The 25,851-nt window shown below is 41.6% G+C and overlaps 1 long non-coding RNA gene across 1 annotated transcript; it reads right to left on the bottom strand.

The window, feature by feature from the left end:
* Positions 1-9,980: 9,980 nt before the first annotated feature.
* On the bottom strand, positions 9,981-10,739 carry LOC112845658 (uncharacterized). Its single transcript, XR_003218528.1, has 2 exons — positions 10,378-10,739; positions 9,981-10,303 (listed from the first exon to the last, which is right to left on the bottom strand). It is a non-coding gene; the product is annotated as an uncharacterized LOC112845658 (long non-coding RNA).
* Positions 10,740-25,851: the final 15,112 nt, after the last annotated feature.

The following is a 25,851-nucleotide window of genomic DNA, read 5'->3' as shown; positions in this document are numbered from 1 at the left end:
TATGTGTTGGCAGTGCTGTAATTTTTCACGGTTTTCACTTTAGAACATAAAACTTTGCACAATGATGTTTATACTGAATTTCGGGAATTAAAGGTCTGCAGCTCAGACACAAGCATTTTCACTACATGTTGTACCCTGTATGATTGTGTTATGTGACAAAATAAGGTTGTTTGTTTCTTTGTTTGTTGTGAAATGTGAACTGAACATGTTTTTTAAAAGGTTATATGTTAAAAAATAAATAAAAATTTGGCGGGAATAAAATCTACTCATTTTCTTGTGTTCCAGTCTCAGTAACTTTGACCAGTAATATCTGCTGCAATATTTACACCTCTGATGACATTTCACAAGTGTTAGCTTTCTTTTGATACACGATTGTATACACAGAGTTTGTAATTGCACTCAATTAATTTGGGGCATTTCATTTTCGAGCAGGAAGCTCAGAAAACCCTTTGGGGCTCAGGTTAAGAACTGGACCACTACAGGTTTTAGAAAACCCATCCAGAATAATTTTGTCCATCTGGGCCCATATAGGGACATCAAAGGTCAAAATTCTGGTTGCCCTGTGGAGGTTAAGGTGGGTTTGCCCTGCTCACACCCACTCGCCACAACTACCCACTGTGAGCCCATGCAAGTAATAACGTTTGGCACATTACTTATGATAAGAAGCCACCATGAGGGGAATACAGTTGTGGAGAAGATGAAACCAAAGCACCTGTTTGATTACACTGTCAGAAATATGAGGCTGGGAGGAGGCGATGATGCAAAGCCCCAGGGAAAAGGAAAGTTAACGATTTTTCATTCCAAAAATATTTATACAGTTCAGTGGTCTACAGACAGATGAAGAGAGAAACAAAGCTAGTATCGATCTGATACCATACCAGTGCTGGTTTGTCAATATTATACAGTGGCTTGCGAAAGTATTCGGCCCCCTTGAACTTTTCCACATTTTGTCACATTACAGCCACAAACATGAATCAATTTTATTGGAATTCCACGTGAAAGACCAATACAGAGTGGTGCACACGTGAGAAGTGGAACGAAAATCATACATGATTCCAAACATTTTTTACAAATAAATAACTGAAATGTGGGGTGTGCGTAATTATTCAGCCCCCTGAGTCAATACTTTGTAGAACCACCTTTTGCTGCAATTACAGCTGCCAGTCTTTTAGGGTATGTCTCTACCAGCTTTGCACATCTAGAGACTGAAATTCTTGCCCATTCTTCTTTGCAAAACAGCTCCAGCCCAGTCAGATTAGATGGACAGCGTTTGTGAACAGCAGTTTTCAGCAGGTTTGTGGCTCTGCAGGGGAGGGGTGAAGCAGTGGGTTTCGGGCAGAATGTTTCCAGGCATGTAGTCTTGGAACATCTCCAGATGGATCGTGGATAAGGCAGGGCCATAGGCACCGTTCATGCAATCCATGTAGAACTGCAAGGGACTTCCTGTTGACAGACAGAAAAAGAGCGGTTAGTGACTTCCTTCCAAACTATTTTCTCCATGCACTTCATTCCCACGCATTTCTCCTGACCATATGCAGATACCTGGGATGTGGGTGCCATCGTATTTGATATCCATCTCATGCAGACCGGCCTCTGTGGGAGCGTACTTGTCAGCAACTGTGCCATCGTTGTTGTCTGTGATGTCAAGCTTAGCAACTTTGCCTGATGCCATTCGACCTCACTAAAGCAGAGGACAAAAACCATGACACACACACATCATTATGCTTCAAACTATCTGTTTATTAAGTAGACTTGTTACCTGTGACCTCTCCTTTCTGGATGGTGAATGGAATCACCAGGTCAATGGTCTCAGACTTGCCACACCAGCCAGATCATTCCCATTGGTCGGTCTGTTGCCTGAGAGACACGCAAGTGCACACGTCAGATCACAGGTTGTTAAGAGATTGTGGCAACAGTTCTGGTACAGCGACAACATGTCACAGACTAAATGAACACAGGAAATTAATACAGGACCTGTAACATCAGAAGCTGTGGCTTCTTAACTTATGCAGCTCTGCTGAACTGTCCATGTGTTCAGGCATCCCGTTTTGACATGGAGAGAGAGAAATGAGAGAACGCACCTCTCAGTGATGAAACACCTGCAATGAGAGACAGCAGACAATGATGCAGTCTGATGAAAGGAGACCATGTGTGCTATAGATGACAAAGGACAACAGGGAAAGCTGAACAAAACTGAAGCTGAGAAGGCCGAGAGACCGGAGCTGAGGTTTTAGATACCCAGGGCTGTTGGGGCATTTGGCTCTGTTGCATGAGCTGGTCTGACGGAGCTCCTTCCAGTACTTGGAGGGTGTAGCAGGGATGATGAGGAATGAGAGAGGGAAAAGATAAGGCATTGGAGCGGATTAAAACGGCGTCAAGTGATATAGCGAACGGCTGCAGCCATCAGGACCAATCACAAGCTCTGTAGGGAATGGATCTGTGCTCCAGGGCACTCGTAAATCCTGTAACTCAGCAGTTACTGTACTGAGGAGCAACGTAAACACTCTTCATATCAAGTTCGACTTGTAATGCGCGCCATTTCTACATCAACTGCCTATTCATCTGAAAATGTGTTCTTATACAGACCCCACTCCTTTATACGTCTTACTGACACTCCACTGAGAAATGAGAACTTTCCTTAAATGCACTTTAAAAGTACTTCATCACTACTAAATGGCTGAAAAATAAAAACAATTAAAATGAAGCCAGTACAGCTGTGACAAACAATGTGATTCCTCCAAGAGTCATTCTCATATAAGCTCCCATGTCCACCTTTACAGCAGGAAAAAAAAGCTGTTTTTGGACAGCATGGGCAGTTTTCACAGCAACACAACATATGTGACTTTATTGGCTTTAACAAAGATATTCAATCAGGGCTTTGGCATCTGGGACTGCTTATGCATTTACTTCAGTCAGTGGCATCTGTCACTCTATTAGCACTCACTTAAATTGCTTATGTAGAATTTGAGAAAAGCTTATCTTGGTCTTGCCCACGTCCTATCTACTCGAGTTATCTCGCCCATAGGTGCTTCATGTCGTTGACTTGACGCAGCTTAAGACTCATCATAAGACACTACTGCTTCTCTAACTCGAGGGTCATTCTTGACAACTGTACTCTGCCTGTTTGCGATTGTTTGACTGAGACTGAAACTCAGTTTTATTCATGAAAGTTGCCAAAACAGCATGTAGGCACGTAGGATTAAATGCAGCTCACTCACTGCGACTTGGAATGGACTGCTAGGGATGTGCTCCCCTCCAAAGCGAACGCAGATCACATACTCACCAGGCTGTGGCGCTTGAGAAGTGGATGTACTGTGGGTAATGAGAAAAGATGAAAAGAACAATTGATAACTTTTTCGTTACGTCCGATCTGTGTGAAGTTCATAGCCAGTGCTCTGACACAGAGCCATCAACCTCTGAACGCTTAAAAGCACCAGTGTATCCAGAAACACATTACATGTGGTGATAAATGCCCTGCCCAAGTGCCCCCTCTCCCCACTGCTTTCAGCGGCAGGCAGCAGCAAACAGATTGTCAGAGGAGGCCCAGATGATGATCAAGTTTAACATTGTCTACAATATTGCCAAAGAGTGCCAAAGCACTTTAAGCACAAGCACTATTTCAGTAACTTATCTTTCCTGTAGAACTGTGCTCCAAATAAAGAACTTTGTGTCGACAAGCTTGTTAGTTCATCATTTACAAATCAATATTGTCTGTATGACAGCAATTAAAATAAAGTGAAACATGTAAAACAGTGGGGTTAAGCGATGCGATGAAAAATTTGGGTGCACCTAACTTTTGTGCTGGTGCACCTAAGAAAAAAAGTTAATCCATACAATCTTAGTAATATTTATCACTAGTTTTAAATGTTAAAATTCAAATATTCAAGCAAGTCAATATTCAAGAAAATGCACGTAAAATAAATTAATATTAGTTGTAGTTGGCTTTAAACTTTGGGGTACCGCCTCTCTACTCATTGGCTCCTTTCCCTCCAACAGCACGGTATCCACCAGATTTGGTTCATACCTGAGATATTACAGATTATAAAGTCACATCTACCTTTTTATGCAATTCCCTTCTCACATATACATTGAAACAGAGAAGGTAGGACTGACTAACAACCACAAGAGCTTTCTGAGACTGATTATATACTGATTTTGAGTATAAACACTAGCAAAATGCAAGTTTTGCTGCAGCAGATGTCATTGACTGCTTCAGGGCTTGCTCCCAGCAGCTGGACGGTGTCCCGGAGTAAAGAACTACATATCTAGCTGTTGTGACAGTATCTCCAGTGACAGGTCAGTTCATGTCTACATACTCACTGGCTAAGTTATGGTAGTGAAGGCTCACTTACTCTGTCTTCCACTACTCTCAGACACTGTGTCATATTTTCAGAGGAGCCCAACAAACCACAGATCACTGAGCTGTCCTAACAAATCTCCAGCAATGATGCAACACGTAGGAAGACTGAGTTATAAAGACATGGCAATATTTCAACAAGGTCTTGAATTATGAGGCCCCGTCATATCTTAAACACATTAAGGTACCACATCACCCCGGTACAGCTCTTCACTCTCAGACTAGCTCTTTCTAAAAGTAGAATGGGAGGCAGAGCCTTCAGCTTTCAGGGCTCTGCTCTGAACCAGCTCCCAGTTTGGATTCAGGAGACAGACACCCTCTGTACTTTCAACATTACACTTACAACTTTCCTATTTGATAAAGCATATAGTCAGCCTTGGATCAGGTGACCCTGAACCCTCCCTTAGTTACACTGCAGTAAACCTCTTGTGTGGTTACTTATAGTTACCATTTATGTCTTTATAGTGAGGGTTAATAGTTACTTCCCAACCATTTATTCGTCTTCTATCACTTATTCATCTTCGAGAATGGAGATGTGCATGGCCCGGCAGTCCCTCTGCAAATCTCAACTCTTTGTTACTGTCAAGAGATTTACTCTAAAGACACTTCTTCAGCTAAGAGTCTAAGGGTAGAAACACACAGACGCTGTGGTTTTCACTTGTATACAAGGGCGGTCACAGAACGCTCACACCAGAGTGGGGGCCCTGTGATGCGTGCTCTGTTCTTGCACTTGTCTTTATTTATATACAAAAGTAATACAACAGTGAATACGTCTATTCATAGGTAGAGGAAAGTTAGTGTGTAGGGAGTGAAGATAAGAGTGGTTTAGGTGTATGCGTGTGTGTTGTGAGATTCAGAAGGACGCAGCCTCTCTTCTTGTTAGGGAGCGTCAGATAAGAGTGTCCAGCTCTTCTCTTCCTGCTTGTTCAGCTATTATCGCTGTGAGAAAGAATTTATAAAACAGTCTTGTAGTGGACAACAGTCTAAGTCATCAAAAGGTCAACATACAGTATTCTATCATATGCAAACTTATATCATTAAAAGCTTATACTGACTACTAAGTACAATTTTCCATTGACATTCCCTCCTGTTGTCAGTATAACTTTCAAGTGAGATATCAGTATGTAACATCTTGTTGTACAGTTTCTATCACACCATCATTAATCACACAAAGTCTTCATGTTCCAACAGGTCGGAGTCATCATCATCATCATCATTTGTCACGGCTATGTATGCAGCAACAGTGGAAACAATTATACGGTTAATCATGAGTTTTAGACATGGCAGTATACATGTTACAAAGACACAAAATAAAAGTAAGAATACAAAAAGGGATAAATAGAATAAATAAGAATAAGAATACAAAGGAATTGCAAGTATTTCAAGTATTTCAAGTATTGAAGTCTATTGCACCGTTGGTTTTTAACAAAAAGTATTACACAGTGAAAAGGGAGTAGTAGTCTTTTTAGCAGTCACTTGTATTATTTACATAGGCCTGATTTTGGGCCTGCTGGATCTGTCTCAAGGCGTTCAGGGCGTCAGTCATGTTTGATGAGTGTACATTGTCTGATGTGTGTGTGTGTCATTTCTCACTCAATCAACAAGTGCACGTCTGTTCAGGTGTGTGTTTCTCTTCATTCTGAGTCAGTGTGTGTAGATGTGTATGTTAGTGTATGTTGGCGTGTTTATCACTTTCCTGTTCTGGTGTTTTGGGTAAACCACGGCCTGAAGCGTGTCCTGGGGTCCTGCCCTCCTCCTTTTCAGTCCGGTTGCGACCATTGCTGCTGCTGCTGCTCAAAGTTCAGTCTGTCCTGGTTTTGGCCCCAATTGGGGCAGTCCTTTCTTCTTCTGTGTTTTGTCCATTCTGAGGTGCCTTTTGACCTCAGTTGCTCCTCCTGTCTCTGGCACGCCCTTTCTTCTGCTGCCCGATCATCCGTGTTGGTCCGTCACTGTCCTGTACAGTGTTAATGCAGAGTTATCAAGGTCAGCATTCTTTTGCTCGGCCTTACTTTTCATTCGGGCTTAATGGGCGTCTCGTCACAGCTCTGTCAGCTGAAGCTGTCTGGAAATCTTCCCCGTGTAGTGAAACGGGCCTTGGATTTAACGCTCTCCGTCTCTGCTGCATGAGATCGCTTTCCTGTAGCACTGTTGACATTTTTAGATTGTTGTTATGGGTCCAGCTGCTGCAGCATTTGGTCAGGGTCAGGGTCAGAGATGGTAGAGGGAGAGCAGGAGTCCAGGTCAGCTTCGGCTTTCAGGACCGGCAAAGCAGCCTGTAATTAAACATAAAGAGAAAAAACAAAAACAAAACAAAAACAGACGAACAGGAAAATGATGTTGTATTGGCTGTGTTATTCAGAGAGGGGAGAAACACCGGGCCAGGCCCTGTGTCAGCCTTCTCTCCCCCTTTTTTGTTTTTCCTCACAATATAATCAACTCATAACCCACCAAGTTGACAGGACAACACAGGTAGATATTAAAATTCGTAAGATCACGTTTAAAAGCACAAAAAAGGAATTTTCCTTCCTTCAGTAATCACTTGTATGATTCAATCAGCAGAAAACATCTCACAATTTGACTCTTAACCACTAAATTTGTTGTTTCATCACTGGTTGGTCATACCAGTCTCGTTCTTTTGAAGTTGTTGTCCTGCAACCCAGAGAGTTTATTTGTTAGTAGTGGATAAACTTCAGCATTTGATAACAAAACTATTAAGTTTTCCCTGTTTTAACACTAATGAGGGATATAGGCGCATGTATAGTGTGTGCTGTAGTGTAAGCTGTTCTTCATTGCATGTATGTGTGTTAGTAGCTTGCAAGCAGGGCCTCTGGGCCTGTCTCACCCAAAAGAGCATTTTCTCAACAGTTGCCTTTCTCTCACGTGTGTTAAGAAAGGCAAATGTGCTTGTAGCAGTTGTGAGATTATTATGCTGTTATATATTACATTATACCTGTAATCAAAATGAGTGAATCATGATACTGCTGTAGGCCACATCACACTTCTGAGTTAAAAGAATGTGAAAATCATTAGATTTATTAGATAGGTTTGTATTATCCTATGCTGCTGATTTATTGTGAGTGAGTTACACTGTTTCATGACATTTCATACTGCCGAGTTATGAAAAGAATATTGTATTCAGAGAGTAGGGGCCTCTCTCTTTTTTTTTTTTTTTTTTTTTTTGTGATAGTAAAGAGCCACGGGAGCGTCACCCCCACCTTTGGTGGAGGCAGAAAAACAGGGAGCCAAGGTCATAACTCAGGCTCACTAAGAGTTAGAAAGAATATGAATGCTTAGTTTGTGGCTGTGGCGCATTTTGTATGGCTTCTTTTCTTTGTTTAGTAGCTTTCTGCCTTCACCTGAGGGTGTGCCCTAAGCATGTGACTTCAGGTCTCCATAATTGGAGTTTATTTAAAGATAAATAAAATGATTTCATATATTGCTCGCAGATCATGCATTAGACGGTATGTTGCAGTATTAGCCTGCTTCAACACTTAAGCAAAACATCACTCTTTGTTTTATTATTATTATTATTATTATTATTATAAATTCTCCTTTCTCAAAAACAGAAAATGAAATTGTAGTTGTTCTTGGTTGAGAAACACAAAACCTCCCTTTTCCCCCTTTTTTTTCAAAACAAGAAACTAAGTTTTAACTTTTCTGGCTTGTCACCTAAAACAAAACAGACAACCCAGCTCTCAGCTGGCTCTGAACAGAAGTTACAGTACTCATCACTCAAGCAACATTTCAAAAAACAAAAGAAACAAAAACAAAACTCAGCACACTGCACAGAGAACAACAACAATACACAACTGAAGATGTTGTTCTTGTTTGTTCTCCTTGAATTTTAGAATAAAGTTATTACATCTGCATTAGTAAATCATATGCCTAATCATTATGTGTCACTGTGATCCACAAGTATGATCACAAATTTAGTCATTTTTCAACCCAACAAAACAAAAAACAAAACAAAACAAAAACAAGTTACTGATGGCTTGAACGCTTTACACACGAGTCAGGATGCAAAAAGGCTGCTGCCAAAGACAAATCAGAAGCGTGAGGGAAAAAAAAAACAAAAAAAACTGAGCCCACAGACGGCTTCATGTTTGAGCTTTAATAGCAGTTTCCCTCCCTCTGATGTGTTCTTATGTAGCTCCTGCTCTAAAAAATGTGTAACCTGCTCATCAGCTTAGCAGTGACCATGTATTTAATTCAGCTTCTCAATTGTGCAGCTTTAGCTGTTGTATAGAGGGTTTAGCTTGTTAGTTGTTAGTATAGGTGTGCTCTATATTTCAGCAATGTCTCATCTAGGATGACAGGTTTTCAAGCAGGTCAAGTGCCTCTATGCACTTAATTAGTTTAGATATTTTCTTTATCTCATATGTCATTATACTGAATTTGAGCAAACCTTAAGCTTGATGCAGACTACTTTTAACAATTATCCACCTCACATCATAGCTAACTGAGGTGCCTCTTCATATTAATATTATGTTATTATTAATGTTATTATCTTTTTATATAACAGCAATAGTATATTACAATATTTTATTTTGCATCCATCAAGGGATGGGGGTGATCTGCAGTTTCACCCCGTCCCAAGCTGGAGACATTTTCCTTTTCACACACTTTCCTTGGCTGAACAATGACAAAACCTTAATATACCTTATGCATCTCTCTATTTCATTTAATATGTGTTTGTGTGAGTTATGTATTTTCATGCAGTCTATCCATTCTAGGCACGGTCGTCCTGCCAACTATATTTCATTGTTAATACCAGTTTACAGGTTGTTATCCTTGCTTTTATCAATTTGAATACATTACAGTTGTTTTATTTAACTTTATTCCTCTTGCATTTATATGTATTCAGTTGGGTCTGTTTCCAGCCCTTTTTAAACTTATACTTGGATCTCTAATTTTACTTGGTGAGGGATTATTATGTTCTTCCTAATCTGAACTGCTTCTTTGTTTCTTACAGTCACGTGCAAAATGTCCCTCTTTTCCACACCTCCAGCATGCAGTATTAAAGTCACTGTTTGGTGTGTGTCTAAACCTGTCTCTACCCCCTGCTCCTGCCCTACGCATTCCTCTCCCTCTCTTTTGGCCTCTGAAACCTCTCCTGTAGCCTCCACTGAAAGCTGTGAGAACAGTGTCAGCGTCGAGGGCAAAAACTGAGACCTTCTCTTTCTTTTTCACCACTGTCTGTGCATGGTTAGCATATTGAAACGCCTCATCTGCTGTGCCCGTATCTTGCGTTACCCAATTCTTTTCTACATGAGACCTAATGGGTGGTAGTAATCCTTCAATGAAAGTGCGTTTAAATAGATTTTTATTTTCCTCTTTCTTTTTCTTATTTTCAGTTCTCCTTTCAGCTTCAGTTTCCCATGCTTGGAAAAGTTTATATTCTTCTTCACGTTTTAATTTCTTCTTTGGGTCTTTTGTTAATGTAATTTCTTGTTTCAGGACAGCTTTCAACTGGGTAACAGCTGAGGGATTGCATTACCCTTCCCAGCTGTGGTTTTTAGCTTTTTGTGGATTTCTCCACCTATTTGCACTTATTCTACCTGCTCCGGTTTGTTGCTTTTCTAAACATTCCTCATCAGGTGTTAATTTTGCTTGTTTATTCCCCATTGTCAAAGATTTTGCTGGGCTGTCACTGGCACGCTTGACTTCAGAGTGGTTGCTGATACGCCCTTCTACTTCACTTCTAAAAAATGAAGGGGTATCAGTTTTACGAGATAAAACTCAACCGTTCTCATTTGTCACCAGTACGTGAGCCTCAGCAAAGAAAACAAATAAAATAGAAGTAGTTCAGCAGCGTATTGTGCTGTAAAATCAACTTACTTCCAGACACATACACACACATAGACATTTGCGCGCTTTTACTAATTCGGTTCCTTATGGCGATTCCTAACCTATTTTATTTGTCGGTTCATTAAGGCGATTCCTAACCTATTTTATTTGTCGGTTCATTAAGGCGATTCCTAACCTATTTTATTTGTCGGTTCATTAAGGCGATTCCTAACCTATTTTATTTGTCGGTTCATTATGGCGATTCCTAACCAAAGTAGTGTTTCTCACCTCTCAGACGTCTCACTGGTGATTCGGATCGTCAGACTGAATCCCGCCGCCGTGGACCAGACTAAAAACACCGGCCTGGACCCGAATTCACACGTTCCAGGGCTTTCGGCCTCGTCTAAGAGGGCTGTGCACAGACTTCGGTGCTGGCTCCACGGCGTCAGGAAACAGTATGCCAGATCCTGGAACAGAGTCACAGATAACAGTTCTGATGTTTCTGCCCCGGCTACGAAGGACCAAAATAAATGTCAAGAGATTTACTCTAAAGACACTTCTTCAGCTAAGAGTCTAAGGGTAGAAACACACACAGACGCTGTGGTTTTCACTTGTATACAAGGGCGGTCACAGAACGCTCACACCAGAGTGGGGGCCCTGTGATGCGCGCTCTGTTCTTGCACTTGTCTTTATTTATATACAAAAATAATACAACAGTGAATACGTCTATTCATAGGCAGAGGAAAGTTAGTGCGTAGGGAGTGAAGATAAGAGTGGTTCAGGTGTATGCATGTGTGTTGTGGGATACAGAAAGACGCGGCCTCTCTTCTCGTTAGGGAGCGTCAGATAAGAGTGTCCAGCTCTCCTCTTCCTGCTTGTTCAGCTATTATCGCTGTGAGAAAGAATTTATAAAACAGTCTTGTAGTGGACAACAGTCTAAGTCATCAAAAGGTCAACATACAGTATTCTATCATATGCAAACTTAAATCATTAAAAGCTTATACTGACTACTAAGTACAATTTTCCATTGACAGACCCCTAAAAAACAGGACATAGAACATACATTACACAGTTGTATCTCTAAATATAATCATAAGCCCATATAACCTTCAAAATGAGACCAGTCTACTGTAATTTAGGTTTTACACAGTTCAGCTGGCAGCTGGCAGAGTTCCCTTTATTCCCTTCATAAAGTTACTCACACAAGTTTGGGCCCTGATTTGATCTGAATTCTGCAATAATCTACACTATTGGACAGACGAGCCAAAAGATCAGATCACCTTCTTTGAATAAAGCTGTGGTGATAACGGGGAGGAAGAAACAAGCACCAGCACAAGCTGGTCTTTGCCAACAGCTATCTCTGCCAGAACAGAGACCAAAGAAAATACACTGACACCTCTGATCTGCTCGAAAAGCTTAGATTCATTTAAAAAAAATAATAAAAACATCAATATACTGGCAACCGTACAAGGTGGGGGGGAAAGCCATCGTAAAAACATTCATGCTTAGACAAACATCCATCCGTCCATCCATTCGCTTCCGCTTATCCTTTTCAGGGGCGCTGGAGCCTATCCCAGCTGTCATAGGGCGAGAGGCGGGGTACACCCTGGACAGGTCGCCAGTCTGTCGCAGGGCTAACACACAGGGACAGACAACCATTCACACCTAGTGACAATTTGGATTATCCAATTAACCTATCCCCACAAGCTGCATGTCTTCGGATGGTGGGAGGAAGCCGGAGTACCCGGAGGGAACCCACGCAAACACGGGGAGAACATGCAAACTCCACACAGAAAGACCCCGGCCTGATGGTGGAATTGAACTCAGGACTTTCTTGCTGTGCGGCAACAGTGCTAACCACCGTGCCACTGTGCTGCCTGACAAACACTTAAAAGCAAAGTTCAAATGACAGCTCAAAAGGACCTGTTTACATTCGCGTACCAACTACAACCCTGTTTATTCATGTTTATTCTTGTTTTTAAATCCTTGCCATTGTGATTTGAATTTTGATCTTGTCAATTTCGTCAAACATTTTCATAAAAGTGTTATGAAGAGTTGTTCCATGTAGTATGACGGAAAACATTCAGACCGTATTATAGACCAATAAACTAAATAAACGGACTGTTTTTTGTTAGCACTCTCTGACTTTGTGAGGCAGTACAGGTATTCTTACCACTGCGGCTGAGTCCTGGTCCCTCTGCCTTGAGAAGGATCCACTTTGACCCTGAAGGATGTCATTGGAATAGCCTAAACGCAAACAGCCTTTGTCCTGATGGCAGAGGACAAAGGCTGTGTTAGCATGTTACCTTTGCAGGTAATGCTCTACAGTCATTTTTAGCCTCAAACAGCAGGTGGGTTAAATAAGTTTCCCTGTAATATCGGTTGTTTGGAATATTTCTTTGACATGAGCATATGTTTGCGCTCTTTACTCTCACACACACAGTTTTATGGAGCTTTACCTTGACCAGACTCTGAGCAGTCAACAGTGAAGTATGTTGGCTGGAAGGCTTGGAGGCCCGTATTTGCCACTCCAGGGTCAGAGACCTTCACCTTGTTTGGATGACAGCCTGCTCCGATATTCATCTGTGGGCACAAACACCAAAACTCAAGAGACTTTTCAGTGAGAAGAAAAGGCAAACCCTGCATGCAAGAGTGAAAGTGAGTGCATACTCACCCTGAATGGACTCTCAGTCTCCCCAGGAGACCATCACAGTCTGCTTCACAGGCTTACGTGGGGTGTAGGTGCAGGTGTATGTGCTGTTGCCATTATCCTTAACCTGGACATCCACAGAATTGACTTCACCATCCTGTGCAGAAGACAAGGGATTAGTTCAATCAGATTTAACACACGGTAGTTTTCGGACCATAAGGCGCACTGTTGATGAACAGGTCTGGTTTTATACATGAGGCGTACTGGATTATAAAACGCATTAAGCGAAACAAAACAGTCAGATAAGTCAAACTTTACTCAACTCTTTCTTCTAGCTTCCTCTACTTCCGTACCATTGATTCATTAATGTTGAAATCTCTCGCAGCTGCTCTATTCTCATGTTCTACTGCGTGACTGACAGCCTTGAGTTTGAAATCCGCTTCGTAAGCATGTCTCTTAACAGGTGCCATTTTGGGGTCCTTATCCACACACAATACAGTAATATTATGTTGAAGCGCAGCGCGTATCACTCCGCGAGGCTGCTGACTACGTAACCGTGATGCTCCGACAATCCATCAAGCGGTGCGACTTCGTAGCTTACCAAAGTCGTACTAAAACATTTTTTGACAGATTTTTGAGCGCCGTGTATTACATAAAATCGGTTCAAGGTCAGTAAGCACAACCAGAATTCATACATAAGGCGCACAATTAAAGGATTTTAAGTGCGACTCATACTCTGAAAAATACGGTACATGCAATATATTTAACATATTTGTGGTCATATACAAAGCCAGATATACCTGGGCTATAATTTTCAGAGGAGCTTTTCCTCCTTGCTTGGCATCAACTGTGAATTCAGTGGGTTTTCCAACAGCCAGACCACTGCTCTGAAGGCCTGGACCGTACGCCTTAACCTAGAGAAAACAATTTTAAACAAACAATTAAAAAAGGAACAAGTCAAAGATCTACTACAGCCAAAGAAGATCATTTACAGACTTAGCGCTGTGAAAAAATATTTGCCTCCTTTCTGATTTCGTATCTTATTCCATATTTGTCACACTTACACGTTTCAGATCAATACATTTATAGTATTAGACAAGAATGTGTAATATTAAACGGCAGTTTTCAAGGGGAAAAAGCTATCCAAACATACTTGGTCCTATATGAAAAAGTAATTGCACCTAAAACCCGATACCTTGTGTGTCACCTCTGACACCAAGAACTGCAGCAAGCGTTTGGTGCTAGAGGTCACATTTTGAGTTTGTAAAGATATTTAAGGTAGACACACGTAGTTAGCGGCAGGTGTGTTGTTGATCGAGAGGGCTTAGCCTCTACAGGAGAGCTTTCAGCCATGAAAAGTGTGTCCATCACAAGCCCACCACCATGATCTAAGGTCTTGAGGCAACAATCATGAAAACTAATCTTAACTGAGAGTGTTGGATGTCCTCATTGTTGCAGAGCACATGGACAGCATACTCACCTGGTTCTGTGGGCCAGCAGCACATGTCACACCATCCATCACCCTTGTCATCACATTCAATCTTGGTCTGAGAGAAACCTGAAGAGAAATAGAGCAACTTCAGAGAAGAAACTGAAGCTGATCAGCACATGCTTCCGATCGCTCGTATTTAAACTGCTATAATAACTTGTTGGTCTATAATATGTGAAAACATATATCAAATGTATCCTTCATGGATGAAATCAAGTCATCTTGAGCCACAAACAACATTCCTATAACAAGGTCGAAGCTGCAATGAGTTTTTGGTAGTGACTTTTATATATGCTTTATTTATCTAGTTCCAACAATGGGTTGACGTTAAAAAAAGTGTTTGTTAGTTTTTTAAAAAGCGTAATCTGTGCAAGAGGACAGCAGATGTTGCAAGAAATCTAAGAATAGTTGTTTAAAGTTATTTGAAGTGGACAAAGAGGATAAGGCGTTTGTAAACCCTGTTGAGGGAAGTCTATCTAGCAAGATATGTAAAGATATTGGAGATTAAAAAACCCCATAGGGAAACATAGGAAATAATTATTTGTCAGGCAATGACTTGTTGGCAGAAGAAGAGTGGTCCTTGGTAGCCATGACAAGAAGGAGGTCCCATAAATCAGGCTGGGCTGTTTGTTGCTGGCAGGTAAAAGAAAAAACAGAGAAAAATCAAAATCAGGGGAAGTCCAGGCTGAACAAGGTTCATCCCTCGGAATTTTCACTCCAAGATCCCCTGCCTGGACCTCCCCCTAGCAGATAAACATAGAGAGGCAGGTGAGCCGAGGGCTCGAACCTGAGCCTCTATGTTATGAACCTGCTAGCCCACCACATAGCAGAACGTGGAATATCCTTGTATTTAAAGAGCGCAAGGTGCACATCGGGCACCCAGCCTTTCGCAGGAGACCACACATTTTTACACTCAAATACTCACATTTCACACACTCACACCTGCTTTTTTTCCCTGCCCACCTTTTTCTCCACTTATTTATCAACAACCACTCCTTTTTCATCTCTGCTACCTTGCCTTTATTACATCCTCTTAGCTAGCATCAGTGACCGGAGAGCAACAACAGCAACCCAGTGCTTTTCTCATCATTTCTTTAGTCACGGTCAATTCATTGGCCTCTACGGATTAGCTAAAGCAACTTTACAAAACAAGTTTCCCCGAAGAGCCCAGCTGTCATCTTAGCTGCCTAGATTTGAGGACCTAGCTAAGGACGGTAGTTACGGACACAAACACATGTAACTTACGGAAAAAAAGCCTGGGGTCCCTCTGTCACTGTGCTTATTAGGTGGTAATAATTTGATGTAAAAGTGTCGGAGACAGTGTGAAAAAATGAAGGCAGAGTTGGTAGCCTGAAGAGAGAAAGTTGCAAGTTGTGGAAGGTGGAGTAATAAGCAGCAAATAGTTGAGGAATGAAGAGCTGACAAGCATGGGTATTTTGCGGTAATAAAAGGTGCGGTGAGAGCAGGCGGAGGAGTTGGCAAGAGCAGGAAAAGGGAGAAGCGACTTGGCTTCTCCCCGCCCCCCAAGCAATGGTCGTGGCAGCGAGTCCGTGAGGGATTCGAACTCGGGCGCTCAGATTCAAAGCGCCACTTCTTACGTCTTACGCCAAACGACCAGCCGGCGAAAGTAGGAAAAAAAAGGACATTTATCTTTTGTTCGGCAATACTTGTTTTTTTGTGTGCAAAACATGTATGGTGCTCGGTAAAGATGACACGCCGACTCACTTCTTCTTTTTTTGGTTTTTTTTTGGTTTGACAAAGTTTGTTTTCATATTAAACCAATGTCAGTGACGTCATTCTATGCCACTACCACAGGTAAGGAAAAGCCTGAATCCGTAGATCTTTTTCTTTTCTTTTTGTTGTCTAAAACACAAAAATCGCCAAACAGTCAGCTCACAAAGTTGCAGCTTGGTGGCAATTTGGCAGAACAGCCAATGACTTAAAGCATTTAGGTGCATATATCTTGCCACAAGACATGTGTGCTAAGCTAGCTAAATTAGTTTCTGTTAGCGAATCAAGTTCAAGCTCCTCACATATCATCATCCAGGGTACAGTCATATGCTGATGAGGAAATCCCATGCAGGCAACATTAAGGCAGTGTAACAAGTTAAATATGCACTAATTTTAAGCTATTTCCTAATATCTAACATTTTAAAAAGGCAGTTTACATTGTAAACTGCCTTTTTTTAAAATGTTTTTATGTTTTAGGATTTTGTAAACTTTACAAAATCCTAAAACATAAAAACATAAAAAAAGGCAGTTTACAAAATCCTAAAACATAAAAATAGATTTAAAATAATGATAAATGTTTGCCTGCAACTGACACAGCCAACACAAATGTCATTGAAAAAAACCAAACCCTGTGATAACATGTTTTTGTTTTTCTAGAATAGAAGAAGCACATTTTAAAAAGCCAGTAGGAATAAATCTTTGTTGTTACTGCATGATTAGAATGAAGTAACAACAAGTCTGGCTGGAATCAGAAGTGGTAATCTGTGTACTGTGCTAGTGATCTGCATAATTCACCTTAGATGGTCATCTGTTTGGATGGCTGAAGTGGGTTAACGACACAGCTAATTTCATCAGGCTGCTACTGAAACATCTAAAATGATCTGCATCCACGATCCACCAGCTCAACAGCAACATCTGTCAGCTGTGCATCCAACTGGAGGCCTTGGCCTGCTGTGCTCAGGCGCTGGGCCGCGATTTCCGTCCCTTGTTGACGACCTGGCTGTATCCTGTGCTGGAGAAAGCTGGTGAGGAGACGCTGCTGGTCAGCCAGGCGGCGCTGAGCTCCATATGGAACATCAATAAGGTCTGTGGATACGCTTCCCTCAAGGAACTGATCAATGAGAACTCTGACTACCTGCTTAATGACATATCACTCAACCTTCAGAGGCTCAGCCTGCATTTACAGGTAGTTATGATGTGTTTTTTGTTTTTACCCAAAATGGACACAGAAATAACTGCTGGAGGGTTTACCCGATTTCCTCCTTGGTCTGCTTAAGCCTGTGCTGCCCTGAGCTTGTACTGTATTTCATTATAATCCTGTCTTGTTGGCCAGGCTCCACCGGTGTTGACAGTTCTGTTGACTCACTCTGACTGCAGCCTGCTGGTCGGGGACATGGTTCAGGATCTGGATCTCAGCTACGAGCGCACAGCTGCTCTTTTCTGCTCCGCGCTGCACGCGCTCATGAAGGCACTGGGTAAGATTTCAACAGTGATGTCAGCTTGAGTCTCACGTATACTGGGAGTCAAAGAGGACAAGGAAGAAAATGTGACTCATTGCATGCTCTGCCACATTTTTTATGTTGCTTAACTTTATGTTTTCTGCAGTGCCTTTCAAAGTTTCTATCAAGGAGTACACTTCAGGATGTATAATTTGCTCGTTATCAAATTATCAGTATCTTTGGAAACATTTAATACATCGTGATGTTTAATTGCTGAGTGGTTTTCTGTTGTAGAATTAATATTCATAATAATATTCATACAGAAGTTTTACAAGCCCGCACAGTAAAAATGTATGAATTAAATGTTACTGATGGGCTCTTTTCAAAAACATCAGCGTCTGTGTCACACTGATTTTGATTAACTGACTTATTTTATTGTAACCAAACCTATGCTCATATTGTTGTCTTGTTTTTCCTTTAGCGAGGTGGTTTCCTTCCACTTGTAGCAGGACCAGTACGTCTGCCAGCTCCAGGCAAAGCTCCAGTGACCAGGAAGACCTCAGCATTCGCCAGTTCCTGCTGAATTACCGCAAACAGAAAGAACTGGCAGAGAGCATTGGAATAGAGGACGATGACACTGAAGACCGAGGTAATAGGTCTGTCTAAGGGCCAGTGGAATATCAGCTGTAGACTGTAGTGGTGGTTATATTAGATTCAGAGTGTAGAGGAGATGACCCTTTTATGACCAGCAGGAAGGCACACACACACACGCAGTGTCTTAGGTTAATGACACACCATATGGGGTTTACAATGGGGGGTTGCTTTTATAAAACTGTTTGTAACAAAGAGTTGAGATTTGCAGAGGGACTGCCGGGCCATGCACATCTCCATTCTCGAAGATGAATAAGTGTAGAGGAGATGGATCATTGTAATTAAGAGTCATAGAAGTCTGAACCTCGCTGCTAAACTGGCGGTCTAACTGTACATGTGCTCCATTGCAGAGGTCCCTCCCACTGAGTGTGAGGATGTTGAAGATATTGGTAGTCCTGATGTGAAAGCAGAGCTTCCCTCCCACCTCAGCATCACTAAGGATGCTATGGAGCGCTGCATTCATCTGCTGTCTGATCCCAGCCTCAGGCTCCGACTCAAGGTAGTTTTATGTAGAGTCAACTGTTGGACTAGTAACAAAAATAATCATTCTTGTGAGGGTAGGACCGCCAGCGTTGGTACAATTCATCCTGTCAGAACTGTGTGGATGACTGTTCACTGGTGTAATGCTCATCAAGGAAAAACATTCAGTCTGGTCCAGGAGTGAAACAGAAATAAGTCTGTGCTGAAGTCGTGCCTGCTCAGGAGTTTGGGCTCTCAATGAAGACCTCAATAATTAGTTTCAGCTCACATATAATCAGGATCAAAACAGAGATAATTGTTAGGTGTGTTGTGTGTCTTTGTCTTTAGGTGCTGGATGTGCTGGAGTTGTGCGTTCAGGTGCTGAGTGAGAGGGAAAATGAACTGCTGCCTATGGCTCATCGCTGCTGGCCAGCACTCCTGCAGAGACTCACAGCCGATGACCCATTAGCAGTCCTCAGAGCCTTCAGGGTAAGTAAAACAAACCTCTCTTTTCAGTACGTGAGTCAAAATTATTCAAGTCGTCTTTAGTTTTAAACTCTTAGTAGTGAAAGAATGAAAGATGGTGCCCAACAACAGGCTTATTTCATTCAGAAATAGTTCTATTATTTTCTTCTTTGGGTTGTAATGTGAAGACTCTTGAAACTAACATTTCTTCTATCAGCACAGAAAAATCACTGTGGATGCCTTCTTAGAGGCTGCTTTTCAAACTGTCTCAGAGAATCACAAAGTAGGACTTTGGGATAAATGAAGCTGATAGTGTTTTGTGATCTTTGGTGCAAGTGTCAGCTGATTCAACTTGTGGGTGTAAATTAGGCTACTCGTCAGCTCCTGTCATCAGCTGGAATATTTTTAAATTTGTTATTCATATTTTCATTGATGAGCTGACAAATACAGACACGTTAAGTCTGTAAACACTCATTTATTCACTCAGAGCTGCTGCTGGGAAATTGTTTCATCAGCTTTTGGATATATAGGAGTTTTGTAAATACTACAATTCATCCATGAGTACACAACGGGAAGGTTTTATTGAATTTTGACGGCTTGCTGCTTTTGTCAAAGAACTCATTGAAGCTCCTTCCCCACCAGGTGGCAGTCTCGTATAACAATGAAAATCAGCCATCGGCATCATCATCAGGGCATCTCTGTTTTATTATAAAAACCTTAAACTGTGAAACAGTTCGACATCCTAAACACGTGACGGTGATGTTGTTACTAAAAACGCCTCTTCACTGTGGCAGCTCTGTGATTCAACATATTTTAAACATGACTTTGATGATACGGACCACAGCCAGCTGTGCCAGCAGGATGCTGCTCAGGTCCAAACTGCACACACAGCTACGACTGCAAGCAGCTCTGCTTATACCCAACTGAGAAAAACGTGATTGTTCAATCAGCGAATGCGAAGCCATTTAATTGATAAGCTCAGAGAAGTTGTTGTTGTTATTTTTGTTGACTTTTTGTTCAACATACTTCCATTAGCATGTTGAAAATATTCAAGGCCTGCAGGCTTCTGCCATTACATTCCCAATTATGCAATTATGAGCTGCTTGTGTAATTTTTGGTCACCTGCGCAGTGTGGAGGTGAACTGAGTGACAGCGTGAACATCACGAATGTCACACCCTCCCACTGAGGTTCATCGCTGACAGAGGAAAAGAGTCACAAAGGTGACAGAGCTGTCTGCAGCCTTTCCAGAGCCAGCGTTACATCTAACAGTGACAAGGACTGCAGTGTAAAGACAATTGTTTCATTTTGTAAGAAATCAGGTTGTTTGTGAAACTGTTCCTTTAACATAGCTTACGGCACTTTGTGTACAGCAAACTCTCTCATACAGTATAGTGTGCAGATAAACAGGCACGATACACGTTGTGTGTTTGAGATGCTCTTTGTGATTAATCTGTGAAGTGGGTTTCAGTATGTCTGTGGCTTCAGTTCACAGTGGGTGGGACAAGGATGGGTTTAAAAAGGAGAGTTCTAACCTCTCAAAACTGCTGTGAAATCCTCCCTGAACCACCTCAGCACTTTTACTGAGCTCATTAGGAGTTAGCAGAGGTAAAGTCCAGGCTTGGTCTACTTTTTATACTCTTTCATCTTTTTCCTACTTCCTCTTCTTTCCCTCCTCCCTTCTTATCTTTACCCCATATTATTCGGAACCAGGATCATATTTTTAAAGGATTTGTTCTTTTGGATATAAAAGTGTCATTATGTGCACGCACTGGACATAATCAGAAAAGAAGCATTCACAACTGTAACCATGTCTGGAGCCAAGCCTGGAGCTGGACATGTAACGTGCCCCACTTTCCTCACATCCTGCTGCACCACTGCCTGCTGTTTCAGCCCATCCACCACCCCAGCATCCACCTGTATGCTCCTGGAGTTTTATGAGTAACATATTTGCAGGGAGTGATCCACCCGAAGACCAGGCACCGAGCTCAAACTGTATTCTGCTGCAGACCTAGATGCTGTTTGTGAAGCCTGTCTACCCTACCTGAGCTCCAGACAACCCATCAGACTGCAAGAAGCCTGTTTAAGGTAAGTCTTTATAATAATGTAATATAAGACTTTTAGCCCTTTAGCCCAAACTTTAGTAAATCAGTTTGTGGGCCTGATTTAAGTATCACCCTCACTCATTTTGTCCCTTGAGAAAGGAACTTCCAGAAATACGCAGATGTAGTTCAGCGGTGGTGGCTAAAACCAAGAGGAGCAGTTAACTTCAGGTTGCCACACCACAGAGCTAACTAGCAATAGCTAGCAATCCCAACTTGGCAAAAGTGTTCCTAGCCAGGTAAAGAGCATAAAAAGTGAGGAATGACTGTGATGATGAGTTTATATGTGGCATATCATCACAGGTCAGTTGCCTTACAGGTGTGAATAGAAGTGTCTGCAGGACACGTAGGGCCGTGATATCCCAATACTGTGTGTACGAATCTGAAAGGGAACTCATTTCACCTTTACACTGGCAGCTGATGCAAAATGTGTGCACTGTGAGACCTACAGTAATGTAAAGGACAGATGGAAGCTGTGAATAAACAAAGTAAATGACTAAAAAAATAGCTCAGAATGCAGTATGCAAGCAGCCTTTAATAACTCACATCATTCTGAATTATTGATCTAAGTGTTTGGGTAGCAACATAGCAGCCACAAGTAAAAACACATGCTTTAAGTATTTTCCTGCTTGGAGGTGATTTAAAAAACAAACCTGAAGAGAAAGGCAGTGTTGAGTTAATGAGCTTATAGTTAAACTGTTGGTTCGCATGTTAAAGCCAGCAAAACTGGTTCAGTCTGTCACTTTGGATCATAGGAAGGTGTTTTCCATACAATAGATATTACATACAAAGCAAAACACAGCTCAGAGCTAATCCTGTTCCTGTGTTTCTTTCCCTTTCCTGCACAGTGTGTTCCGACACTTAATCCAGGTGGGTCCGGACACCTTCTGGTTTACTCTCAATGAGCTGCACTGCCCGTCCTCTTACATCCCACACCACCTCGACCTCCAGCTGAACGGCACGGGCAGGCCGAGAGACGAGTTCTCGGACAACGTGTTCAAACTGCTCAAGGAGGAGTTTGGCTCCGTTACTGAGACAGTTAACCAGCCAGTCAGCTAATGAGCTGCTGCTTGATGAAATTGACTCACCTCACAAACGGACGGCTTATTGAACCACGACTCCAACAGGTCAATTAGCTGAAAGAAAGTCTGTCAGCTGTGCCAAATAGTTGATCACCTAGCTCTGTGGAATCAAGAGCTACTCTGTCATTTACAAATATTACTTAGTCATCACCTTGATTATCTAACCTCCTAGCTTCTGCTAGCCCACAATTAGTACTTACTGTACATTAAGATTAGGTGAAAATGGAGCGCTACTGAGTTATGTTTGATTAAAAAGAAAAAACAAAAAGTACCGTATCTGATATTTTTGGCTCTTGCCTTATTTTCCCCAGGAGGGAATCACAGCAGATGAATCCAAACACATTTTTACATCATATGACCTTCTTGATGTAATCCTCTCATTTATCCAGGCTTGGGACCAGCAGTAAGAGTATACTAGCTTTGGAAGCCCTGAGGGTGGCTGTCTCCTCCACCAAGGAGCCGCTAAAAAAATACATGAAAATTGTATAAATATGGTTACAGCTGTTGACTGGGTTTTTTCTGAAGTTCAATTCAATTCAGTTTTATTTATATAGCGCCAAATCACAACAACAGTCGCCTCAAGGCGCTTTATATTGTACAGTAGATCGTACAATAATAGATTCAGAGAAAAACCCAACAATCATATGACCCCCTATGAGCAAGCACTTTGGCGACAGTGGGGAAGGAAAAACTCCCTTTTAACAGGGCCTGATTATTTAAGACCTTGTATGTGAGGAGCAGGATTTTGAATTCAATTCTGGATTTAACAGGAAGCCAATGAAGGGAAGCCAAAACAGGAGAAATCTGCTCTCTCTTTCTAGTCCCCGTCAGTACTCTTGCTGCAGCATTTTGGATTAACTGAAGGCTTTTCAGCGAGTTTTTAGGACTTCCTGATAATAAAGAATTACAGTAGTCCAGCCTGGAAGTAATAAATGCATGAACTACTTTTTTAGCATCACTCCGAGTCAGGATATTTCTAATTTTAGAGATGTTGCGCAAACGGAAGAAAGCAGTCTTACATATTTGTTTAATATGTGCGTTGAAGGACATGTCCTGGTCAAAAATGACTCCAAGGTTCCTCACAGCGTTACTGGAGGCCAAGGTAATGCCATCCAGAGTAAGAATCTGCTTAGATACCATATTTCTAAGATTTTCAGGGCCGAGTACAATAACCTCAGTTTGATCTGAATTAAGAAGCAGAAAGTTAGCGGCCATCCAGGTCTTTATGTCTTTAAGACATTCCTGCAGTTTAACTAATTGGTGTGTGTTACCTGGCTTCATGGACAGATAGAGCTGGGTGTCATCTGCATAGCAGTGAAAATGTATGCTATGTCTTCTAATGATGCTGCCTAAGGGAAGCATGTATAATGTAAACAGCATTTGTCCTAGCACCGAACCCTGTGGAACGCCATAATTGACCTTAGTGTGTGGAGAGGACTCTCCATTTACATGAACAAATTGGAGTCTATTAGATAGATATGATACAAACCACTGCAGCGCAGTACCTGTAATACCTACAGCGTGCTCTAATCGCGCTAATAGATTATTATGGTCAACAGTATCGAACGCTGCACTGAGGTCTAGCAGGACAAGCACAGAGATGAGTCCACTGTCAGAGGCCATAAGAAGATCATTTGTAACCTTCACTAAAGCTGTTTCTGTGCTGTGATGAGCTCTGAAACCTGACTGAAACTCTTCAAATAAGCCATTCCTCTGCAGATGATCTGTTAGCTGTTTGACAACTACTCTTTCAAGGATGTTTGATATGAAAGGAAGGTTGGAGACTGGCCTATAATTAGCTAAGACTGCTGGGTCTAGGGATGGCTTTTTAAGTAAAGGCTTAACTACAGCCACCTTGAAGGCCTGTGGTACATAGCCGATTATTAGAGATAGGTTGATCATATTTAAGATTGAAGCATTAATTAATGGCAGGACTTCTTTGAGCAGTTTTGTAGGAATGGGGTCTAAAAGACACGTTGATGGTTTGGAGGAAGTAATTATTGAAGTTAACTCAGAAAGATCAATTGGAGAAAAAGAGTCTAAATGAATATCAATGGTACTGAGAGTAGCTGTAGATAATATTACATCTGTGGGATGATTATTGGTAATTTTTTCTCTAATGATTACAATTTTATTGTGAAGAAGTTCATGAAGTCATTACTAGTTAACGTTAAAGGGATGGTTGGCTCAGTAGAGCGGACTTTTTGTCAGCCTGGCTACAGTGCTGAAGAGAAACCTGGGGTTGTTCTTATTTTCTTCAATCAGTGATGAATAGTAAGATGTTCTGGCTTTGCGGAGGGCTTTCTTATAAAGCAACAAACTATTTCTCCAGGCTAAATGATCATCTTCGAAATTTGTGACACGCCATTTCCTCTCCAGCTTACGAGTTATCTGCTTTAGGCTATGTGTTTGAGAATTATACCACGGAGTCAGGTACTTCTGATTTGAGACCTTAGTTTTCACCGGAGCTACAGTATCCAGAGTCGTACGTAGTGAGGAGGTAAAATTATTAACAAGATGATCGACCTCTGTTGGAGTAGCGTTCAGATAGCTGCTCTGCTCTGTGTTGGTACAGGGCATTGAAGATGATAACAGTGGGTGGATTATATTCTTAAACTTAGTTACAGCACTTTCAGAAAGACATCTACTTTGATAAAGTCTACTCTCCACTGCTGTGTAATCAATTATTGTAAATGTAAATGTTATCAGGAAATGATCAGACAGGAGGTGGTTTTCAGGAAACACTGTTAAATCTTCAGTTTCTATGCCATATGTTAAAACAAGATCTAGGGTGTGATTAAAGTGGTGGGTGGGTTCTTTTACATTTTGAGAGAAGCCAATTGAGTCTAATAACAGATTAAATGCCATGTTGAGGCTGTCATTCTTAGCATCTACATGGATGTTAAAATCACCCACAATAATTATTTTATCTGAGCTGAGCCACTAAATCAGATAAAAAGTCTGAGAAATCAGACAGAAACTCTGTGTAAGGCCAGGTGGACGATAGATGATAAGAAGTAAGACTGGTTTCTGAGTTTTACAGCTGGGGTGGACGAGGCTAAGCATCAGGCTTCAAATGAATTAAAAGTCTGTCTTGGTCTTTCGTTGATAAATAGGCTGGTGTGAAAATTGCTGCCACACCCCCCTCGGCCTGTGCTTCGAGGTTTCTGGTAGTTAGAATGACTCGGGGGTGTTGATTCATTTAAACTAACATATCATCCTGCTGCAACCAGGTTTCTGTAAGGCAGAGTAAATCGATTTGTTGATCAATTATTAAGTCATGTACTAACAGAGACTTGGAGGAGAGAGACCTAATATTTAATAATCCACATTTCACTGTTTTACTCTTTGGTTCAGATGTGGATACTGTATTGTTCTTTCTTTGTGATTTTATGTTTAAGTTGTTTATTGCTGGTTTTTAGTTTTTTTTGTCTGTTTGGGAGCTGACACAGTCTCAATGGAGATGGGTTTTTGGGGTTAGCAGGAGGAGAGAAGCTGCAGAGAGGCGTGTAAGACTGCAACTCTCCTTCCTGGTCCCAACTCTGGATAGTCATATTTTGGGGGTTTAATAAATTGGTCCATATTTCTAGAAATGAGAGCTGCTCCATCCAAAGTGGGATGGATGCCGTCTCTCCTAACAA

This window comes from Oreochromis niloticus, unplaced genomic scaffold (genome assembly GCF_001858045.2).
Source record: "Oreochromis niloticus isolate F11D_XX unplaced genomic scaffold, O_niloticus_UMD_NMBU tig00008461_pilon, whole genome shotgun sequence".
In the NCBI taxonomy this organism is placed as follows: domain Eukaryota; kingdom Metazoa; phylum Chordata; class Actinopteri; order Cichliformes; family Cichlidae; genus Oreochromis; species Oreochromis niloticus.
The sequence above is the reverse complement of the archived record's forward strand: the minus strand, read 5'-3'. Positions and strand labels throughout refer to the sequence as shown.